The sequence below is a fragment of the Juglans microcarpa x Juglans regia genome, chromosome 2D, assembly GCF_004785595.1.
Source record: "Juglans microcarpa x Juglans regia isolate MS1-56 chromosome 2D, Jm3101_v1.0, whole genome shotgun sequence".
Taxonomy (NCBI): Eukaryota; Viridiplantae; Streptophyta; class Magnoliopsida; order Fagales; family Juglandaceae; genus Juglans; species Juglans microcarpa x Juglans regia.
In genome coordinates, this window is record NC_054596.1 from 25874799 (window position 1) to 25883214 (window position 8416).

Consider the following 8416-nt stretch of genomic DNA (forward strand, 5'->3'; position numbering starts at 1 on the left):
AGCAATCAAATCTGGTACACCTGTTCCTGAATACCCTTTAATGATTCAAGCCCCTAATTCACCAACTGTTTCAGCAAGAGGAAAAGCCACCAGCTCATCCTCAAAGAAATCTTCCAAGTCTGCCAAAGATAATATCCTCAACAGACTTGATAAAAAAGATTTAATAAAATTGCTTGAGCAACAACTGTCTAAGTCCATGAGTAAAAATTCTAAAGATGATGAGAATTCAGAAGTATCCTCAGAGGCTTCGTACAGTAACCTATTTGGTCATGACTCCGAAGACATTCCAAAGTTGGAAGATGATTGACTACTATTTGAGTTCAAAGAAGACTAACCAGAGTCCTCTTTGAGATATTTGTCACTTTGTACCTAAAGCAGCCGCCCTCAGAGACAGCTGGAAGACACAGAGACGACCGAATGCTATTTTGTCATCTTATGCCTAAAGCAGCCACCCTCAAAGACAGCTGGAAGACATAATGATGATACCACCTGTGCCCGTGCTTAAACAGTTCCTACTGTTCACTCACGGATTGATTTACTGTTTTACTTTAATAATTGTAAACAGGAACTCCTTATGTTATAAAAGGAGAACCTTACTCTTGTGCTAAGGCAGAACTCACACTCGAAAGAAACACTTCTGATCCTCTCTCCCTAATATTGAGTCTCCATATATACCCTAATTTCTGTAAGTGCAAATATGCACTACCTTGTGCCTATAATTACTTTAAGCTTGTTAATTTTAATAAAAATTATATGTTTATTACAACCAATTTTGCATACTCATTTATGCATATGGCCGGTTTAACCGCCTATTTAATATGAGTTTGCATAATTTAATTATTGTGTAATTTATTCTAATTCTTCCATTCCCTTCCTTCTCTTCTTCTTCAGTCAGCTTCGGCTTTTCCTTTATTCTGCTGTTTTGGTATCAAAGCCAATCTGGTAAAACGTTTTTCTTAAATAATACGATGCATTCATACGTTTATACATTCTTTCTTATCACTTTCATTGGCCGGTATACACTGTTACGCCCTGTGTGTTGGGGTTAGCGGTTTTCCTTTGGACCCTGACTCTGCCCGTGGTCACGGGTTGGGAATCCCTTTTCAGTCAGGGGGCAGCATTGGGTGTATTACCAGTACTACTTACCCGGCATTGCAATCTATTCATTCATTCGGTACCCTTTTTCATTCATTCATGTCGCCGTTACGTATTTTCATACATTAAACGTTCAATCCTTTCTTTCAGTTCAGTCATTTCTTTCAGTTTATTTCAGCTTTATCTTTCATTTAACAGCTCGTTCATAGAAAACGTCATTTAAAAACATGGGCTTAAATATCATCTTTCAAGGCATCATGCAAAACATCGGTTAGTGGCATCCATAAAACATCAGTTCATAGAGATATTTTAAAACAAAATACTTTATTCACGTCGTTCAAAGCATCAGTTAAAGTATCAGGCATCAGCCTTAATGTTTTTTTTCGTGGAAAATACAGACAATAGATACAGCATATAGTCATCCATTCACATGCATACAATTAATACTTTTTGGTGTGTAAAAAGGGGCTACCAAGGAGGGTCATACATACGAATACCTTCGAACACTTATACTTAGCACGTTTTTCGTTTCATTTAGTAAGGCATCATAAGGGAAAAGCATTTCATTTTTGTTTCTTGTATTTTAGAAAACTCTAGAAGAGTATGAACATAATACTTATCTGGACGCCACGCTTCTTTCATATCATGCAGTCCATTCATGTGCGTGTCAAATGGCAACCTACATGCATACACATAACCTTAATGTCATTCTCTATCTAATGCATAAGTAACTTAAAACTAGAAATAGAGCTACACATCACTTGGAACACTATCCTTCTATCACGTGCTCTTACGTGCCTTTTACTATGGTAAAAACTTCGGGATCTACTTATGGTCACTACCTCTTCCAAACTCGACGTTCTACTTCGAGTGCTCATCCCCAAAGGTGAACTCATAATTCACTGTAGGATTAAGATACTAAGACCTTTGTCTTACTATTCCTGTTGACCACATTCCGACGCATGATTCTGACCGACGGAATCATGCATCCCAATCCTAGACAATACAACCGTCACTACACGCCACACGGCTTTAAGTCAACTCTAAGGCGTAAGCACCAACCACGTTTAGGACAGATTACCTATTACATATGTGAATCCGTCCGGCACATGTGTCTCACCAGACTACACATGTACCTTACCTCTACATCACCTAAGACCAACACATAACACATTGATCACATGCTCGTAGGGACAGCGCCATACTCCGATACCAACCTTCTCTTAACCCAGCTAGCATGACTCTTCATGCTACCCATTCCTTTTGACAGTTCATCCCAACACTTAACACGACAAGACTCTATTCATAACTACGTCTTACGTCACGTCATATAGCTTGAGACTACTCACAAGCTACACCGCAACCGTGTCACTCACCTGGCATCCCGTTACATCATTTCTACGCCAACTCCTAACTTATCACGAGTATGGTCCCCCACGTACTCCTATCACATCGTGACATTTCGTCACATTCCAACTATGTCATTCCTACATTAACTCCTCACCCATCACAAGCATGACTGCCAGTAACCATGTCACTTCGTGACATTCCCCAGTCATGCTTCGGCTGCACACTCTTACACTTATTTTGCTACTTCACACATACTCCCAGCCATAAGTCAAATATGGTGACACCTGTCACCTTAGACTACAGGCCACATCACAGCTACTTCGGGACACTTCCACAATTTTCGACACTACTTCAGGACACGACACACGATGTGTCGTTGCATCTCATGGAGTACACTCCATGTGTACTCCTTTCACACACGCTACGCCACATCACCACTACAGCATACCCGCCATATGGTGCATCGCTCTATCACATGGAGTATACTCCACGTGTACTCCATTTACTCACGCTACGCCACACAGAGTACACTTCACGTGCACTCTTCCCATTCTACATGCCACATCACCAATACAACACATACTCCACAACCACACTACATTGCATAGTCCACAACGCTTCACACCACACCTCCCAACTACGCTCAACACTTCAAATACACAGCACATCACATCTCCATACTACACAGCGAACTCTACAATACTAACAACACAGTCCACAACCTAACCAATCAACCAATAACATAAATAATGAGGGATAGAGGGTTATACCATCGACGGGATAACCTGTGCGTTGCTCGCTGATCGTCACAATCGATGACGTTGGAAGGGTTGTACGTGGCGGCTAACCCACGTACAGTGGCTGTTTGGGCATTTGGATAGCTAAGTGTGGTCTTGGAATGGCTCGTGGTGACCTCGTGGTGGCGGTGAGGGTGCGGAACACGACATATCTAGCTGTGTACAATGGCTGTCCACCACGTAAAGTGGTGGTTCTGGAAGGGGCTGAGCATGGAGGGGCTTGGAAGGACCTCGGCGAGGTGATGGTGGGATCGGGGTGGCGCCACGGTGGCTGGAGGCGACGGATCTAAGCTGCGCGTGAGGGAGATCCTATGAGAGTGAGAGAGAGAGTGGGCATGCGTGAGGGGCAGATCGGGGCTAGGGGTGGTTGGGGTAGGCCGATAGTGGCCAGAGGAAGCTCGAGACGTTGGCTGGCGGCCGTGGGTGGCAACATACGGCGGTGGAAAGGGCAGAACCCATGCGTGAGGGAGGAGAAATGCCCGTGCGTGTGAGGGAGAGCTATGGGCTTCGGGTCAAGGGGAGGAGGAAGGGGAAGGGAAGGGGAAGCTCATGGTGGTGCTCGGTGGCCGTGTGTGGCAGCGTACAGCTGTGGAAAGGGCTGCCCACGGTGAAACCATGCGTGGATTGCTGCGGGCGTACGACGGGGAAGGTGGCTGCGAGGTGGAGGCTGGGTTCGGTGGTGGGGGCTTGCCGATGTGAGAGGAGGCCGTTGGTGGTGGAGGTGAGACCATGCACCGTCGGGCTAGGCTATGGAAGAATTAGGTGAGAGGGAGGAGGCTTGCAGCGCAGGACGTAAGGGAGAGGGAGGAGAGAGAGAGGAGAGGGAAAAGTGAGCGAGAAAGAGAGAGTGTCTGGGTTTTAATCCTGATCCCTTTATCTTGGGATATTCAAAATGATCTAACGGTGGAGGATTAAAACATCGATTTGAAAATGCGTAAACATTAATTTAATTAAAAGCACTAAGAGGAATTAAGGTAGAATATTATTTAAACTAAACTTTAGTTTATAAAATAATATTCCTTCATCTTTAATAAAATGATGAAAGTCTTATTTAATATCTTTAAAAGAATAAAACCATTTAATTAATTAAAGTTTTCAACATAATTCAAATCTCATAATATTTTAAATAATTGAAATCATTTTAATAATAATATTAAAATGATTTCCGACAATTATAATATTTTTGGAGCTCTTTAAGAATATTATAATTGTCGTATTTAAAGTCAAGCTTAGTTCAGTAACACTGGGAATACCTCATATAAATATTTTCAGTGCATTTAAAACACTGGGCGTACTTTCAAAATCACATAATATCTTTGTAAACAAGCCATCGAGGTTCGGCACACATAACGAGACTCGTAGTCGCTAGAGAGAAGGGGCAGACTATTGCATAATTCTTGTCCTCGAAACTTGCTTACGTCAAAAAGGAGCGAGGTGTTACATTCTCCCCACCTTAAATAAATTCCGTCCTCGGAATTTACTTACTGTTCTAGGGATTTTTCTTAACGTTCTAGGAATTTGCGCAATGTTCTAAGAATTTGCTTACCTTTACTATGGGCCCGTTCATACTAGTCCTCGCATTGTCTTTACGCATCTTCACGCACGTTTAGCATCTCAGTCACGTCTTGTACAAAACTTTGTCCTCACGTCTTGTCACTCCTCCGTCAACATGCTTAAAGTCAGTCCAAAGTACTTGAGCCCATCCATCATGTAGCGCTCGTACCTTCCATAATACGATTCTTGCTAGCAAGGCTTGAAGTTGCCATCTCATTTTCCATTTCGATCCTAGCTTAGCTCGTAGTCATTCATAGGTTTCTTAACGATTACAGTCTTCCTAACGTTTCTAATCCGATCCTCAGTTAGCAAGCAACTATTGCTACATGTCCTAACGTTCCATTGTCCATTGCTTATCCTCTAACTACGTTCAGTCTCTGATACCTTTAACATTCTATGCACTTAGCATTACTACCTCTTTCTAGTTGTCAGTCTGACATGCATGTATTAATTACGTCATACTTTGAAAATATCATAGCATAAGAATAAAAATACTTTCTTGTACTCACTGCAGGACGAGACATGCCTTGGGAAGACGTCAGTCTAGGTTTTTTCTTTACTTGCAGTTCTCTTGTAAAAAATGTTCTTTGAAAAAAAAGTCTTTTCTCTTTAGAAAAAAAAGTTTTCTCTCTTTTATTTTGAAAAGAATGTTATAGAGTCTAGCATAACCTGGGCTTTGCTTTGATACCACTATGTAACGTCCATCCTTGTGGTGAGACTTTTTATAAAATGATTTTAGAAAAGGACGACGAAAAGTACAATTCGATTTAAAACTTTTTACTTCCATACCAGGGTGCAAGACTCTACGTTATAAAATAAAAAGTGTTTTGAGAATAAAAGAGATTTACAGTGGAAAATATCAATTTTAACAATAAAAAGGTCTCTCATACATTTAAACACTCATGCCTAGACTTTCGTGCTCTTCCCCTTGGGCCGTGTCCGTCCTGACCCATGCTGCTCATTCAATCCTTGTGGGGGGAGGGGCATGCATAAAAACTAAAATGAGTCGATGACTCGTAAGCATTACTTCATATAGTCAAATTATAATAACATAGGTTTTCATTCATGCATTCATCATACCATACATACTATACGTACATGCATGCGTGCGTTCGTTCGTTTGAAAACATCACTAGACGGGGTTTTTCTTTAAAAATGGGCTTTCTTTTCGTAAAAAGTTTCTCCCGTCTATGCCTTTATTTCTTAAATAATGCAATGCATTCATACATTCTTTCTTATCACTTTCATTGGCCGGTACACACTATTACGCCCCGTGTGCTAGGGTTAGCGGTCTTCTTTTGGACCCAGACTCCTCTTGTGGCCACGAGTTGGGAATCCCTTTTAGTTAGGGGGCAGCACTGAGTGCACTATTTACCCGGCATTGCAATCTGCCCAATGGGTACACCCCGTCCTTGTGGTGGGACTTTGTAGAAAAATGATTTTAGAAAATGAGACTGGAGTTACTGATCCTTTTAAAACTTTTTACTTCCATACCCAGGGTGCAAGACTCTACGTTATAAAATAAAACATATTTTGATAATAAAAGAGGTTTATAGTGGAAAACATCAAACTTAAACAAAGGCCTCTCATACATTTAAAACTCTTATACCTAGACTTTCGTACTCTTCCCCTTGGGCTATATCCGTCCTAACGCGTTCTGCTCATTTAGTTCCATAAAAACTAAAATGAGTCGAATACTCAGTAAGCATTACTTCATACAGTAAAAATATACTAACATAGGTTTTCATTCATGCATTCATCACTCCATATGTACCTTACGTACCTAGGACATACATTCATTTTGAGAACATCACTAGGCGGGGTTTTTCTTAAAAAAAGATTTTCTTTTCGTAAAACATTTCTCCTGCCAGTGCCTTCATTTTTTAAACATTTATCCTTAAAATCTTAATCATCGGTCTTAAATCAACCTTTAAGATTGTTACATTGGACATCCCAACCCATCCTCCCCCTCCACTTTTATGAATTACAATGTCTGTGGAATCTAAAATCTCATAAAATGCTCAAGCCGTTTCCTTCATAAAATTGTTTGGAATGACCTTCCAACAAAGGATAGGTTGTCCTCCATTCCCAATCGCTCTAGCACTATAGATCCCAAACGTGTTCTCTGTTCACAAGAAATTAAAACCCTTAAGTACCACTTTCTCAATTGGAAAATGCTATCTGTACTTACAAATTTACTTGCATAACAATACATATTGACATGTCAACTATTGATATGCTGACGATTATAAAATTTAAAAATCTAAATTTGAATCTAAAAAGAAAATTAATAAAATAGGTCTTATATATAAAATTATAAGTAAAATTGTAAGTATATATAGCACTACTCCAATAGATTATCAGTTCACCACAATCATATAGAGCAAAGGCATCTGGCCTTCTAAGTTTCCAACTCCTCAACTTTTAGATCTTGCTATGGTCGATTAGATTCTCATCATTTGAACCCATAGGAGTAACTATACATAAGTCTAATAATCTCAGACTTCCACCGTCATTGCAGTCCTATGCCCTTTTTATGGTTAGAGTTGATAATATCGTAACACAAATGTATGCCTATGGGGGGGCCTAAGCGGTGGTTCGAACAAAGACAAATTAAGTTTCGAATTCAAACAAATGGACTAATCAATAGTTCAACTCAATCTCTAATAATCCATTTTTTTCTTTTAGGAGAATTCAATCATCCATTGTTATCAGTATTGCTATAAATGTGGTGTATGGAAGAATTAGACGTTTATTGGCTAATAAACTTGTATGAAGATGCCCCATGGAGATGTAGGAGATGTAACAAATCTCTATTCTGTACAAATCAATAGGCGTCATCCCGACAGGTTCTACCATCAAAGCATGCTCCGATCGCACCTAACCGGGCAGGAAATTCCCTCGTATCTCCGACCGAGCATATGAGAATAAGCGATTACAGTTTCGAACTATATAGCTAGTTGGGTTTGATTTCTTTAGGCTAGATTAGACACGTATGCACCTTCTTTTTACTTCAACGTTGAGCAAAAGGTTCCCCAACCCCACATCTATTTATAAGAGGTAATTAGGTCCCTTGAAGGTCACAGTTAAAAAAAAAAAAAAAAAAAAAAAAAAGAAATTAGAGATTTGCTTTTATTTGCATTTATAGAAGATTGTCTAGCACTTCATAGACTAATAGGATTCTTCTAAGAACAATGATACATTTACAACCTTTTTACAATTACTTTATAATTCATTTTATTACGAACCAATGTAACTATGCCACCTCATAAAAATGATGATCTACAATAGGAATATAAGTCAAAACATATCCCTGTCAGATTTCAACTATTGTCACCATCATGAAAACTTGGTTTAGCACATCTTTGCAAAGGTCGTGGACGCAAAATAAGAAAAAAAAAAAAAAAAAATCATCGTTGCCCCTGTTTCAACACTGGGAAAAAGCTTCCTGATCTCTGAAGATATAAAGGAAATCATATTCCTGACTCGTATTCAACCTCGATAACTTTTCAAGAAAGTTGTATGAAGAAGAGAGCGAGAAGAGCCAAAACTATTCATATCTCAGATGCAGCACCCATAAACATTTTGAATAACTGTGTTGATCAAAACGTTCCATATCA